This window comes from Xiphophorus couchianus, chromosome 4, assembly GCF_001444195.1.
Source record: "Xiphophorus couchianus chromosome 4, X_couchianus-1.0, whole genome shotgun sequence".
NCBI lineage: Eukaryota > Metazoa > Chordata > Actinopteri > Cyprinodontiformes > Poeciliidae > Xiphophorus > Xiphophorus couchianus.
The window spans coordinates 24529398-24545937 of record NC_040231.1 but is presented as its reverse complement, the minus strand read 5'-3'; positions in this window follow the sequence as shown (position 1 = coordinate 24545937).

Below are 16540 nucleotides of genomic sequence, written 5' to 3'. Positions count from 1 at the left end.
ATCGTTTCCTGCTAGTGCTTTCATTTTGGTGGATTACACTTAATTATGTTTTTTAGCATGAGAAATTAGACGATTGAAAAGAAGAAAGGGGAAAGAAAAAAGATGGATTATGTGCAGGGATTGGCAGATTGGGGAATTGACGTGCGTGGGTGTGCCTGCAGAGGTGAGAAGGGCACCGAGGTACGAACCCGTGGTGAAGGGTTAAAGGGTCTGTCTAAGAATGATTAAATGTGAAGGGTCATTGCTGAGAGGGGAACAGAGCATGCTGACAGAGACAGACTGTCTGTCTCTTCTCCACTAAGGATCTCAGCGACTCTCAGTCACTTTAGCTGCCGGTCTAGACTACAGTCAAATAGAAGAAGCCAACAAGGAAAACTCATTACAACTCCTCCAGTGTCCTTACGTTCTGCAGAAAATAGCCACAATTCAATCCCCAAAATTAAAACCATTCTTTTTTTCTTTTTTTAGTGTGTTTAGGCTTTTAATGTAAGAGTTTATATAGCTTTATCAGAAAAAATGTGGAACATGTAGTGGTTTCTTATTGCTACTGCATCATAGAACAAAGTGATGTACCAATAAATGATGTTATAGTATCAATATGTCAAATCTGAAAGCATTTTGCTGATCTCTACATCATATTAACATGATCAGGTCTGAATAGTTGTGGAGCAGAACTATAGATTGGGGAATGGTTTCCCTGAGAGAGAAAGGGAATTGTGACCTTTATCAACTTCAGTCTTGTGGTGTACGCAACCCTTAGAAATACGACTATTTGGACACATTTCTCTACCATGACCAAGAGTCCTGAAGAACACTATCAGCATAACATTAAATTGAGCTAAAAAGAAATATACATAAATAAAATGCATCGCTAACAACTTTTAGGCATTTCTACTTGCTTTGCCTTCATATTATTATGAAAGGATTCCACAGGTCACAGGCTTCTTATTAGCATAAACATGCATAAATTTGTTTTATTTCTTTATTAAATGTAGGGGTTAATGCCAGATTATTCTCATGCGCTGATCATAGAGCAAACAAACTGTGAAGTCAAGATAACGAGAGAGCTGCAGATGTTGGTGAGAAAATATATTGGAAGATGTGTTTATAGTGACCTGCTGGTTTCGGACGCCATGATATGCTTTATTACTGCATTACTACCCGATCCTAATTGCAAGCCAACTGATCAGTAGTTTTCAACTCATTACCCCATATGTCAGACCCAGTCACTCAAGATGAATGTGCATGCAAAGGCAATTTGGATCAGCAAATAAGTTTTACTTTAGGCATTGTGAAATGTTTGCCTTTTTTAAATTTACAAGAACAAACAATCCATCATTTTGTCACTGCTCACTATATCTGTGTCACACATAACAAAACTTATTAGGGCTTTGGTTTGATCTATTGCGTTTCTGTTTAAACTTTAAACAAACCTAATCTTTGTCAAAGTTGCTTAATGTGTAAAAGACATTAAAATTTTGTTTTCAATTGAATTTTTGTTTCCCAAACTCTCATACGGATGATGACTTTTACCTGGAAAAGAAAACGTCAGGCAGTTGCTGAATGTTTATGCCTTCCACCCGAGTACGTTGACTGCTAAAGAAGGAAGCCAGATATTTGTAAATAATTTCTTGTGAAAAAGAGGATGCTACTACTTGGATATGTAATTTTTGCCAAGCTGTCATACGTGGTTGAGGTTGTGACTCGACTGCTTGAAAGACTAGAGCCAAAGTTTAAATGGTTTATTGTAAAGTGAAATGTTTGCAGGTCTTGAGGTATATTGAGAACCTCAAGACCTGAGTGGGGCTGGGGACACTCAGGTGAGTTTTATTGATAATTATAACAATGTGACAAATTTTGTTTGTTGCAAGGTTTTAGCATTGTAAGCCATGGAGTGTAAGAAAAATGTGGTTTTGTTCTAGCCTACCTTTACTGAGCTGTGGAAATAAATACAGGCCGGTATTATTTGTGGCTTATTTTGCACTAGGGTCGCAAGATTCTCCAAATGGACTGCTGTAAGTTCAAGTAAGTAGCTTTAACGACCGCTCTCATAAAAGTGAGTTTCCTGGTCAGTGGGATTGCATTGCTTTGCTCTGGTGTTGTAAGCAAAAAAGGAAAACTGAAAATCATTTCATTGTTTCACGAAGGTCAGGAAAGGAAGGTTTTCGTTGAGCGTCATGAAGGAATAACTTTTAATTAATCTAATATCGTTGTTAATGCCTTTCCTACATTTGTTTAATGGCCATTCAACACTCATTGGACGGTCCTCTGTAGTTGCTGCCACAAGCTGTTGAGGAATCACAGATTCTTTATCTGTGGTAAAAGGATCATTGTAAATAAGAGACAGCTTTTAAAAGTATATCTTTCAGCCATGAGGAAACCAGAGAGTTTTATTAGAAGCTACAATGTGATTAGATAGAGTAATATCCCAACTCTGAACAATAAAAAAAGAGCAAAGAATAAGATTGCTATCTTATTGCCTGCCAGCTGCGTACCATAGTGACCCACACCTGCTGCACCCTGGGAAGGTCATCATCAATTGAATCCCACTGTAATTTGTATGGTTCTCTGTGGCTCCAAGGGAGAAAGGCTAAATGTTTCCTGCTGGTTTTTGTGGGCGCGACTTTCTCTGCCAATGTGTCTCTTTGTGTTCGGCAGCGAGGTGCAGAAGCAGCAGTGCAGATGAGCTATTGCAACGACTGGCTGGTCCCTGTTGTGTGCTGATAGGTTTCTGTCTTTTTCTGTTCAAACAGAGGTCTAATCAGGCACTTTAACAGGCTGCCTAGTTCAAACACATCGCCCTCGGCAATGGGAACCTGGCAAACACACAACTTGTATTTATGAAAAAAAGCAAGTGTGACAGACCAAGCTAGTTAGTCTTGTGGACAGTTTAAAAAGTTTATTTCATTTATCCAGTTCTGACCTGAAATCTAAAATTATTATTATATATATTTTTTAAATGAATGATGACTGAGGGCCCATAAAAGAGCTGACATGAACAGAACTAAACCTTAGCAACTCTAGGAGCCTAACCCCACACTTAGCAGAATAAATGCTGGTTGAGAAACTAAGGAAAAAAGGGAACTTAATTACTGACCAGTCGATTGCTCAAAAGGCAACAAAAAGATACAAGAATTGTTCTGGCTAGTTAGCATGGCCACTGATGACGTCAGATAAGAAGAAGAATAGAATGAAGAATAATTACTTTATTCATCGCAACAGGGAAATTATTTCGCAGTTACAGCAAGAAGTTTTTATACACAGATTAACACACACACGACAGGAGCTGCGTCTGCAGGCAGCCAGCTGAGCCGGCAAAGGTTGTCGGGACCGGGAGTCGAACCCGCGACATCCGCGGGTCTAAGGCCTCCAAATGTGGGGCGTGCTAACCCCCTGCGCCACCACAGCATGCTGTTTTCCTGTTTCCTGGATAAACTGTTTTCCTGAAAGTTGTTTCTCTGCCATTAGTGGCACATACACAAACACAATTGGCAGCACTAAGACACTCCTCCTGGCTATGACTGGTTGTTCCTAGTTAGCACTGGGAGAAGACAGAGGAGCTTGATTTTTGTTTTTTTATTTTTTCAGATTCTGTCTCACACCATGATGTCACAACATAGTAACAGTTTCAACAAACTTGTAAAAACTTATTTTTTTTTTTTTTTTTAGCAAAGTTGCATATTTAATGTGATGCTTGATTATTATTAATTTTAGATAAATGTTAAATTGGTTGTAGGTTTAAATTTCACACCAAAAGACTGGCACTGGTACTGCGCAATTTGACATATTTCACACACAGCAAGGAAGAAAAGGCTATTTAGTTTAAGTGGCGTATGTCAACTTTTAGTTTCATCTGTCAGTGTGGATCCGTGAGACGGGAAGCGAAACGACAGCCCAAGAATTTGTGTGTGAGAACGGCTGGAATCCGGCAGAACCCGGTTCTGGGTTATTTGAAGTTTGGCAGGTTTGCAGTGAGCCCACAGCCAGATCTCTCACACGCATGGATGAATACAGCACACACTTACAAAGATCATGCCTCTGCGTTAATCCCTTTGTGCTTGGTGGCTCAATTCCACTGAGGTTAATTAGCGATAATAAGAGGGAACCACCGATCTGCCACAGAGCGAACTCCTCTAATTTATTATCACTGAACCCTTTGTATTCCTCACAGGCCCTTTTCCTTTTCTTTCTCGCACCTGTTGTGTGTAAAAGTGCATGTGTGTGTGTCAGTGTAGATGCATAGCTTGCATGTATGTGGGAGGGATGCTGCAGGTAGTGGAATATGAGTAAACCTTGGTGACGGTAGCCTTGAATTTATTTTATTATATTCATAAAATACATGTATGCATAAAAAAAAAAGAAACAAAAAAAAAATATATATATATATATATATACACAGGGGTTGGACAATGAAACTGAAACACCTGGTTTTAGACCACAATAACTTATTAGTATGATGTAGGGCCTCCTTTTGCGGCCAATACAGCGTCAATTCGTCTTGGGAATGATATATACAAGTCCTGCACAGTGGTCAGAGGGATTTTAAGCCATTCTTCTTGCAGGATAGTGGTCAGGTCACAACGTAATGCTGGTGGAGGAAAATGTTTCCTGACTTGCTCCTCCAAAACACCCCAAAGTGGCTCAATAATATTTAGATCTGGTGACAGTGCAGGCCATGGGAGATGTTCAACTTCACTTTCATGTTCATCAAACCAATCTTTCACCAGTCTTGCTGTGTGTATTGGTGCATTGTCATCCTGATACACGGCACTGCCTTCAGGATACAATGTTTGAACCATTGGATGCACATGGTCCTCCAGAATGGTTCGGTAGTCCTTGGCAGTGACGCGCCCATCTAGCACAAGTATGGGGCCAAGGGAATGCCATGATATGGCAGCCCAAACCATCACTGATCCACCCCCATGCTTCACTCTGGGCATGCAACAGTCTGGGTGGTACGCTTCCTTGGGACTTCTCCACACCGTAACTCTCCCGGATGTGGGGAAAACAGTAAAGGTGGACTCATCAGAGAACAAACTTGCACCATTGAAACCAACATTTGGCATTGGCACGAGTGACCAAAGGTTTGGCTATAGCAGCCCGGCCGTGTATATTGACCCGGTGGAGCTCCCGACGGACAGTTTTGTCCAACCCCTGTATATACGTATATATATATATATTTTTTTTTTGTTGTTGTTTATATTGTCAAGTAGAAATTCTTCTGTCTTTATAACGTTGTGTTGAATGAATGTTAAACGTACCCAAGATTTGATCTGATTGAAAACACTCTGAAACAAAGACCAGGGCTGTGCAGTTACAGCATTTATGACCTTTGAACAGAAAATGATTGCAGAAAATACGTGTGTGATACAAGTTTTTTTCCACTCTGAGAGTTGGGTTGAGAATGTTATTACAAACCGGTAGAGTCTGGCCTGTCTTCTCTCTTTTGCTCCGTTTTAAAAAGCTGCACACAGTCACATCCTACTCATCAGCACTGGGACTGAGATCATCGCTGGATGTTTTATCTGGGTCTGATATCCTGAGGCGGCCAACATGTCCTCAAAATGAACTGTAACTCAGTGCAGCTCTTAATCAGTTTTCCTAAAATTTTTGTTTAAATAAGAAATATTAGATGTCATTGTGTGTTGTTTTCAATGAAGTTATTGTATTTGCTTCTAATGCACGGCTAAGGCCAAAATTACCCAGGGTTAGACTTAAAGGGATATTTATTCTAAGCAACACGTTCATTTTATTTATTTTTTTAGCATTTTGGAGAGGTCCAAACTTCAACCTAATATATAAACTGTAAAGTGAGCTCAAAATTAGGGTGATGGTAAGGAGGCCTTCCGATCTGAAACACTTGGAGCTCATCACTAAAGGGAAATCATTAGATGCATAGAAATCATTAGATGCATAGAAATCATTAGATGCATAGAAAGACGGTGATCATAAAATTTTGAATGCTGCAATGCCAAATGCGATTTTTTTATTATTATGAAATTACTGAGAAGAAAACATTTTTCAACTTGACATTTAGTATTGAAATGTCAAAAAAAAAGACTTATTCTTCTTTCGCATCGTTCACGTTGTTTGGTCATATTTCTCCTTTAGATGGCTGTAAAAGCTGCTCCAATGTGTCATGAGATCAGCCACTGCAATGGAGAACTACAGGCGCACAATAAAGTTTAATAAAGCATCTGACGGCTGCTAGTGAGTCGTCACTTGGTTGTTCTTTTACTTTTGTGAAGGATTTACAGATTCAACTCAAAAGTCCTTGAACATGATTACTTGTTTATTTGAAACAAGAAGCCGTGAGTAATTGTCATACGATCACTGTGGACAGATTAAAATGTTAAATGTAAATGTGAATTAGCCGGGATCCACGTGAACAGAGTCGTTGCTTCTTCAGCTTTAATATTTGCTTTGAGCTTTTAAACATCTAAGGATTTTTGGCCTGAATTGATTGTCAGTCTCCCCCTTTTAAAATGTCTGACAAGGGAAATGAAATGGCTGCATATCAGTGGAGACATGTGACTGCTCAGTAGGTGATATGTGCAGTAAACTAGCTCTTCCAAATTAGAAGAACAGGTGGAAATGATAAATCATCTTTAGGTTAAAAGTCCTTCTAGGTCGTTGAGCTTCCATCATGACTCACAGCAACAACTGTGAGCTACAAGCTGCTGCAGAGTTAGACTGTGACTGTGCATGCATCTGTGTAACAATGTTCAGCTGTGGCAAAGTTTAGCAAGAAAATAAGAAGCTGTGATGACATACGAACAGAGGTTAAAAATATCCCTGGGCATGTTTTGGCTCTTTTACTCCTTTTGCTCATATTGATAGAAGAATCTATCATTGCTATCAGTTTTGTTTGTTTTTTTTAACTGGATTTCTTTCTGGTGCCCTGGTGGTGTTTCATAAAAATATGTAAAGCTATCATTCTAATTAACATAAAATAACCCAAAGCAGGTTAGGTTTACTAATACGGAGAAAAGTCTCTGCTTTTTAGCACGAGAAATGTGCGACTTGCTTTGATGTTGTCAAACAAAACAAAGCAAAAAAAGTCCTCTCTGAAGTTATGCTACGATAAACAAATGATCAGAAAGGCTGAAATTCTTAAAATAAAATTTCCTTTTTTAACAGCGCTATCTTGGGATTCTCTGTAAACCACACAGCATCACAGAGTACAACACTGGGTAGAGCTGTTCCCAGATTAATCCATTCTGTGGTGATGGCTGTGTTAATTAGATGCAATGAAAAGTAGCTTACTGAAACAAATTGGATGTTGCTCAAATTAAATTGCTAAAACAAGAAAAGAGAGGTAAATTCTAATTCTTTTGCTTCTCAAAACATCTGAACAACTTTTAGGCAATTCGCTTTATACAGTTGGGATCATAAGTTTATTTCATCTGGTGCAAATGAAGATCCTCTCCTGATGCTGTGAGGTCAAAGGTCTCCATGACATCACAGAGTTTTCTTCCTGAAACTTAACCTTTTCTGGAACCAGAGTGGTTTAAAATGCAGGGAATGATGGATTAAATACCCTTCTGTATTCAACCCTTCGTGGCTGGGTCTCCAGCACCAGTACAAAATGAATGTGATTTTATTTTTCAGAAACTCTTAATACAGAGAGATTAATGCCTGTTAATATAAATATGTAAATGAGTCAAACGAGGTGCTATTATTTTATCTTCGTAATGAGTTACTGCATGCTAAACGCTCCGTAAATGTTGCTCTGTTCCATTTTTCGTTAGGAATTACAACCTAACATGTTGCTGCGCGATAATATAACATGAGCCAGAGTCAAAGTTTTATGTCTTTAGGAAATCTTTAAGTGTGGTCTAATGTCCTAAATCAGAAAAAAAGATTTAAATGTGACTTGAGTCTAAAACGTGTCTCACCGTCTTCACTGCAAGATTAGTTTTTCAGAGGCAAGATTTTGTCTAATCATCATGTCTTAACTCAGAGCAAAAAGACACAATAAACCAAATTTATTTTGAAAATCTTTGCACTTAGATCAATAGAAAAAACGTTTGAGAAAGAAAAACATGAAGCAGTCCAAAGACTGTTTGCCTTGCTGGTGATAATCCGGTAAGAATTCACAGAAGTAGCAAGACGTGTCAGAATTGGGATCGACAATCTACTGCAGTGGTTCCCAAAGTGTGGGGCGCGCCCTCTAGGGGGGCCACAGTGCCATTGCATAGGGGGCGGGGGAAGCAGTATGGATGAATGAAAAAAAAAAAGTTACACAAAAGTGTTTCACTGTAAAGATGGTTTGTAGTGTGTTTTGTTGCAACCTGAAGTGTGAAATAAACTTCAGTGGAGTTTGAAAACAAAATATGTGTATAGATTTATGTCGGGGTGAATGATGTGTGTGCCCAGTTGATTTTATTGTAATCCATAGAGGGGCCCAGAAGAAAATCTTTGGGAACCACTGATCTACTGGAACAAGAGGTGACCAATAGGGAGTGTGATTGTGGCCATCATTAGTAACTTCAAGTGATAAAACATTCACACTTTCTGAAAAGCATGTGAAAACAGAGAGAAGCTATGGCGTGTTGTTACTGGATAAGTCCATCTTTGGTCCACATGGATCTGATGGGTTTGTGCAGAGCGAGCCAGCAGAAGAATTACAAGCAGACTGCCTTAAGGGCAGGTTAAAGTACTTCTAGTGGGACCACTAGAGTTTGCGGGCTGGTTGTCTTGCAGCAGTACAAGTGAAAAGGGAGTGCTTGATGAAATAATAAGCTCTGACATGCACTGAGGAACTTCACTTTCAAATTTTAAGACTAACCAAAAACAAAAGTATTAGCTGAGTCTTTCAGTGTAAGGATCCACAACAAACAAATTACTCATTGAAAGTGTATTATTTTTCCAGAAGAATATTGACCTAAATCTCACTGAGCACTGATGTAGAAATCTACAGATCTCACCTGATCTAACAGAACAGTTTGTTCTTGAGATGCTCAAATGGCCCAACTACTGTACTTAGAGTTTTGTACATCCTTTTAGAAGCAATTATGTTTTGTACAATTCCTTATCAACTGCACGCTCTTCCTTCCCAGAATACTTTCCTTCCAATGCAACCACAGCCATGCATTTTTAATACCAAAATCTTTTTGTGATCACTGTGCAGTATATGATGAGGTCATATGGATCCCCTTTTTCAGAGAAGTGAGACAAGCGTGTGTACTGATGCATATGCAGCCGGTGGGGCATTTTCAATCAGCAGCGCATTCATATTTATGTATCTGCGTGTATTTTGTAATTTTCTGGCGCATATAGGTCAGTATGGCTCTCTGTGTGTGGTTGGTCATGCACTGCCACAGATCATTAATAATATATCAGTCCTTCTCTCGTGCATTTAACACTTGGTTTCACATGCTTTACTCATATGACTTCTCAGCCGGAGAGGGTCGGAGTCATCATTAAAACATTTCTTTCCATCAGCAAATTCACCTCTGTTCAGTGTGTGCAAAGAATTGTTCAAGTGTCAATCTTAGTGTGGGCTGCCAGCATGGTGCAAGTCCAATCTACTGTACAATTTTACAGTTTGTAATAATAATAATAATAATAATAAAAACTGTTCCCTTGTTACTGTACAAAGTAAATACTTTAATGTTTGAAATCAACACATCTAAAGAAGTTCGATTTAAATTAAATGGACAATAAAGTCTAAATGTACACCAATGGTTCAGTTATTATATTCAATATGATTTTATTTGCAATAAATACGTTTATATGCTTGGATCAATCCACACCATAGCTTGCAAATTATTCAAAGTCAACAGGAGCCCATTGCCCCATTTTATTTATTTTATTTTATTTTGCATTGGCGTGTCGTCTTTTATTTAAAATTAATTCAATGATTTTCATATTGAACACCATTGATTTTCTCAAGTTTCTACCCTTGTAACTTCTTGCATTTTTTTCCAGTATGCAGTCAGAAGTGGCATGTTGGACAATATAGTTTGATCACAGCTGTGGTCAAACTACACACTGTACAATGTTTTTTTTTTTTTTTTCCTGCAGGGACTTTCAATGTTCTCTGCCTTCATGTGTGAGATCTCTCTGGTTAGTCTGGCTAAAATGAATGGATAAAAAAAAAAACTATGTGTTTACTCCAATATTGTGAGGATTTTTTCATCTTTCATAAAGTCTGACGGTGAAATAAAAATATACAAAAATTACACAAAAGGTTTTGTTTTTATTCAAAAATGCCCGACCAGTGAATTCAAATGCTAAAAGGTGTTTGGTTGGAGGTAATGTTTTGTCAATGATTTAAGAAAAAAAAAAAAAACACGCAACACAAAACTGCATAGTGTTGTGGAAACAAATCGCCAACCACTGTTGGATTAAATAACACGGGGTTGTTTATATATTGCACAAAATATGGCAAGCTTTCCAGACCATCAATAATGAACAAGTAGAGTAAAACAGAATTAACTCGGGTTTTATACCAAAGAATCCAAAACAAGGGGGAGACAGTCTGGCTTCAACAACCTCCAACCTTGTGTGTGTAACCCAGACGGGTTCATTTGGTGAGAGTTTGTCACTTAGAATAAGGGTGTAATATGACCATCAGATTAATAAAGCTACAATGTGTTATAATAAAAATCTCCACCGCAGCAGTTCTGAATGTTATTAATGGGAGAATAAATATGATCAATAAAATAAATCCAAATCTATCATTTGACTTGTAGAGGCTCAAACCCAGAAGAATTAATTTTATTAAAAGAATTTGAGCAATATGTAAGCTGTCCATATTTGTTATCATAATTTGAATCGACTCTGTCTCCACCTTCATGTTTGAATGGAGAAGTGAAAAGAAAGAGGAGAAAACAACAAGAAGTGCAGAAAAGAACCAGCAGAGGAGGAGACGGTGGAAAGGTGTGTTTATGAACACCAGCATTAATCCCAACTAAACAAACAACCAACAAAAACAAACAAAAAAAGAAAAATAAGCCGGCATTCTGTCCATCTGGATTCCCAGTAGCCGGAGGAATCATCGAGACCACACGACCTGGTCCTCCTTGGTTTCCGAAGAGCCTGTCTCACCTGTCCGCCCTCCAACGCCGCAGTCGCCCGTCCTCTCTGCTCCAACCCCTGATCCACCGTGCTGCCTATCCCTCTCAGCTCCGCTTTTTCCACTAGCAAGTAAGGCCTCGAACCGCTGAACTTCCGTTTCCCTCCCGTCACTCTGTTCTCACTTCTGTGTTCCTCTTCAGGAAGACCATTGGTCCGGTTCCGCCCTCCCGAGTGTCCCATCCGGGATGTCTTTCACATTTTTGCACCGTGTTTATAATAAATCATTGAACTAACTGTGGTCTCTCTAGTGTGTTCTGCGCATGTGGGTTAATCGAGTAAACCAAAACATGACACATTATTTACCGAATGACGCTTCATGGTAACATTCATAAACATTGATGAGGACTTGTTCCTGTTCGTGTCAGGTGTTATGTCATCTTTATTTTGTCAGTCACCCTTTAAACTAAAGCGCTACAGAATCTTTCATTGTGTTTTAAAAATTAAAATAAAAAATGACATATTTTTAACATGGAGGGCAAATTGAAATGCATTGCATGCATGCGTGCTTGTGCATGGGTAATGCTCTACACCACAAGCACACTGACTTCACATATGCTAATGTCATTTTCTTCCACCAAACTAGCTGACAATGATGTTTTGGAAAATCGCCCAACGTACTCCTGCATGGCTATTTCAAAAATAGGACTTGCTAGCGAGCCGCCATATGCAGCAGACCCCTTCGTAAGAGAGGTTGGTCACATTGCGGTACACTGACTTTTTTTCCCCCTGTTAAACCATTTCCCATCCTTTTTTTAAAATTTAATACAAGAAATAAAAGGAATTTAGATGAGATGTGGTTGTAAGTGGGATAAATATGTGTTACAGCTGAATTAAAAGTTGTGGGAAGACTTAGTTCCAGACTGTCCTGCACTCGACCCGTCCTCATGATCTCACACTTTTTCATTTATTTACTTTTTAATAGGGTCATATTGCATATTTATGAGCAGTCGGGATCTTAGCTGCTGCATGCTAATGAAATCACTAAGCTAACTGAGGCGCAGAGAAGGGTGGATTTCTTGTGATGTGCTTCTGTTTTTCTGCATTTGTCTGTCTGAAACTCCTCATTTTACCTAAACTTAAAAATGACATTCGGAGATAATTTGTCACGATGAAGATGAGCAAATTAAATATTGATATAACCGCTGCATCTGTTTTTCTAAATTTATCGCACTTTATTTATGTTTCACTTCTTTGCCCCGAGCCTGTTATTCTTCAATTTCTCGCCCATACATAATGGATGCTATGTGAGTACGTCAAGACAGAGTCAGACTGCGGGCCTTTTGGGCACTGCAGCGAGAGAGAGAGACGTGGAGAGCCACAGACCGACCTGGAGTCTGAGCCAAGCCTTGGCAACTAAACAAACAACCAACAAAAACAAACAAAAAAAGAAAAATAAGATTTTTTTTATATTTTTTTTGCCACTGGGAGAAAATAGCTGACAGTGGCAGGACCATTGTTTATGACTCCTGTTTGGCAATGAAAATAAAATGTCAAAACATTAATATGTTTTGCTTCATATCAACTTTATGCAAGTAGTACAGCTGAGTAAAATAATAGTCTTAAATCTCTTCCAATAGTGTTTTTATTTTTCACATAGCTCCAAGAAATTGCAAGGTTTCCTCTGTCATTTACCAAAGAAGAGATGTACCTGAAGTAGCTTTGAAAACAATATTGCTTTGGACAACCTGACCTACACACTCAGAATAAAAGTCATTTTGATCTCTAATGTTTTGAGCCCAAAGCAAGAAAAATTGCCACCGTCACTTTCAGAACCAGATGTGCATTTTACTCTGTTATCTAATCGCTTTCAAAAGACTGATGGCAATTTTGTTTTGGTCTGCTTTACTTTTCATTCACAGCACATGATGGAGATCTTAAAGCTGGGTTTTTTGTTGTTGTTTTTACACTGAGATGTTAACTGTTGTTTGACTTCTATAAAATTATAGTAGCATGTAGCGCATATGACTGAATGCCATGCAATATATATATTTTTCTAAGGACCACAAAAAAAATGTCTCACAGGTTCTTTGATAGAGGTTGTAGTTTGGAGTGAAACAGAAAATGAATGGATTACAAGATGATCCACTTTAATGCATAATAGCAGTACTTTGCATGTATAGTATCCTGGACTCAGCTCCTTCAAGTGACCCAAAGCGTAACATCATTAGCCCATCAACTCCACACACCTTTATATGTATATGCATATACGGGCTGCACACTTTGCAGCTGTCTTGCAGCAAGAAGGTTCTGGGTTTGAATCCAGGTATGTTATTTTTATTTTTCCATGAAGTTTTTTTACAACTGTGCATGCATTCTCCCGGGGTTCTCTGGCTTCCAGAGAGTGTGTGAGTGTGGGTGTTCGTGTTTTTCCTGTCTGTATTTTTATTTTTTTTATTACTCCTTTATTTAACCAGGTAAACCCCGTTGAGTTCTAGATCTCATTTTCAAGAGGGACCTGGGCAAAAAAATTTGCAATACATAGCAACCTGGTTACAAGATAAAAACAATTAATACATATGCACAAGTATAAAACAATAAAAACTATTTAAAAACAATGACACTGTTTCATAGAATCTTGTTGCCTATTTTTAAGAACTGCTCGAAATAAGTCCAGTGAAATCATTTCCGACATCTTAAGTTCAGACTGCAACTGATTCCACGCTGTGGGGGCAAAACACACTGAATGCCTGCTTCCATTTTTTAAGTTCGAAAGCGTGGGACATGCAGAAGAATAATGTTATTGGAGCGAAGAGAACGAAAACTGACAGTTCTATGTAGGAGAGTGCATAAATATGCTGAGTAGGTTAGACCGAGTAAAGATTTATATATCAGGATCATTAAATGATTGTTTCTCCGTCCACTTAAAGGAGACCATTCAGCTTTTGCGTACAAATCACAATGATGTGTCAAACGTCGACTACCGGTTTTAAATCTTAAAGCGCAATGATACACAGTATTTAATGATTGAAGGCATTTGGTCGAAGACATATTGCCCTGGGATGGACTGGCGACCGATCCAGGGTGTGGCTGCATTGACAGTGAACGAAAAATTAGACTGAAAAATGTCAAAACTATAAAACAGACTGGAGTAAGTCTTTGAAAAGTTTGGCAAAGAAATAATTTCATTAGGATAATTATTGCGAGTTGAACCATGAATCACCGACTTGTGCGGCTGTTTGGAGAGACGTTTGCCCATTAAAATGAACTGTGGAATGACACCTGTTTTCATTGAAAGAGGGCGTTCAGACCCAGAGTGTACGGCTTGGACTGCTAACAGGAGGGTGATAGACAGTCTTAAGACTTTAGGGATGTCTTTTGCTTAGAACAGGCCTCCTTCCAGGTATTGATTGATGGGTAAGGCTAAGGCTGATAGCTGAGCTGCAAGCAGCTAGGGAGCTAACTCCCAGTGTTCCTCGCTGCTGACACGGCCTGGACCAGCATCATTATTACAGCATTAAGCATTGGCAGTCAGGCTGCGCTCTCCCCTCGCTCCCATCATGATAAACTACTGACGCGACTTAAGGCAGATGGGTTTTTCAGCATACATCAGCTCCAAAAAGAACATCAATTATTCAACTTCACAGTGGCCTATTGTAATTACTTTGCATTGATGGGCTGCCAGGCATCACAAGCATAAGTCAATGAAATAATCAACGAGATGCGGAAACTGTACTCCTGCAGCGTTGCAAGGCGTCGCCTGATTAGGTCGTCCTTGCAGCCAGGCAGGACAGTAAGCCACTGAGACAAAGCCTGCTGGAGGGAGAGAAAAAAAAAAGAAAAGGAAAGGAAAACACTCAACTTGTAATGTAGACACTGATACTCTGGATGTTATGTTTTGTCTGACAGATGGAAATACTGCTTCTTTCTGCGCATACATTTTTAATGTAACCAAATCGAATCTGTGACTTGTTGGGCATTTTAATGTGCTGCAGCCAGAAAAGAAGGAAGATAGTGTTTACACACTCAGAAACAACGATAGAGATCGACACACAGGCCAACCCCCCACTTTAATTTAGAATTAGAAAGACTTATCAGTGTCTCCTTGTTTGCATTTCACATGAGTTTATCATTGCCGTCGCTTTTACAAAGCCTCTGCCATCACAACAGAATGGAGATGCATTTTTCTCTCAATCAGTGCAAAAGCAAGAGGAAATAAGATACGGCAACCAAGGAAAGAAGTGTAAAGAGGACAGAAGGGAGAGCGGAGAACATCTCTCTCCATGTCATGTCTTTTGCTTTTTTACTAACTGGCAAATGCTCACTCAGATCTGAAGGAGAAAGGAGGAAAATAAAAAAGGAAACACTACAGAGTGAGGTTTCTGCAGACAAAAAGTAGGTACTCTAGTGATTTTTTTTTTTCTTTTTTCTCTGAGCCTGATTGAGACGTTTTAACCTCCGCTGACACATGTGGACAAAAAGAGACAGGAAATAGAAAAAGAAAAGAAAAGTGGTGACATGTGGCTGGCAGTTTCACTCACTCTGCTGGTGATGCTTTGTGTTGCACGCTCCAAAAGTGGCCGTGTGTGTGTGTGGGGGGGTGCACTCGTATCATCAGGGATTCCTTGGATGGGCTTGTTGCAGATAAATTTAGTCAACTTGCTCTTGTACATTCAGCTCCAAGCTTTATTTTTTTTCCTCCACAGATGCATGCATTATCGGTGAGCATACAAATACGCAGGCGTCCCGATCTTTTCAGCTGGAGTTTGAGCACCATGCAGATAATGCCACACTCTGCTGGCTTTTTTCCCCCCCTCTTGCTAAATACCGATTCATCGGCAAATAATGAAAGCATGCCGGCTAAGAGCAGCCAGGGAGTTTTGGTGTTTCGAAGAGATAAGAAATTTGGATTTTATTCACACCAGAAGCTGCTGGTGACAATCTGATATTCCTCGTTCTCTTGGTCAGTAGTTTTGTAAATGAGCATAATGCAGAGTTCCATCGGCTTAGTGGGAAGATACATTAACAGATACACAAGATGTTTTATTAATGTTGCATTAAGTCAATTTTGAGTCTTACAGAGTTTCCTGGCGTTTTATCCTTTGGAGAGTGCGGAAAGCTTTTTGCAGCATGCAACAAGAGATGCGTGTGGGCATTGTTGCAGAGAATGTGAGGAAGACATAGAAATCTGGAGTGTAAAGATAGCAGGTGTGGAATTAGTCTGTTCCACTGTGTCCTTACTACCACAGTGGAAGCTCTTACACAACAAGCTTTTCTCATCTCTGTAGGAAAATTTAATGTTGCTGTGTCAGAAACTCTCAAACGATGTCATTTGCAAAACTTGCTTGGCATTAGATGCCAATATAGTGCATAATAAGCAAGAAAGGGTGTATTATTCAGTTAAATTTCATAGTCACCTTTTTTTCTCTTAACTCTAAATGACCTTGCTTTTATTTACAGGTCTTTGCTAAAGTATTACCATAACTTGGCACAAGCAGAGACACCAGAAGCAGAGATT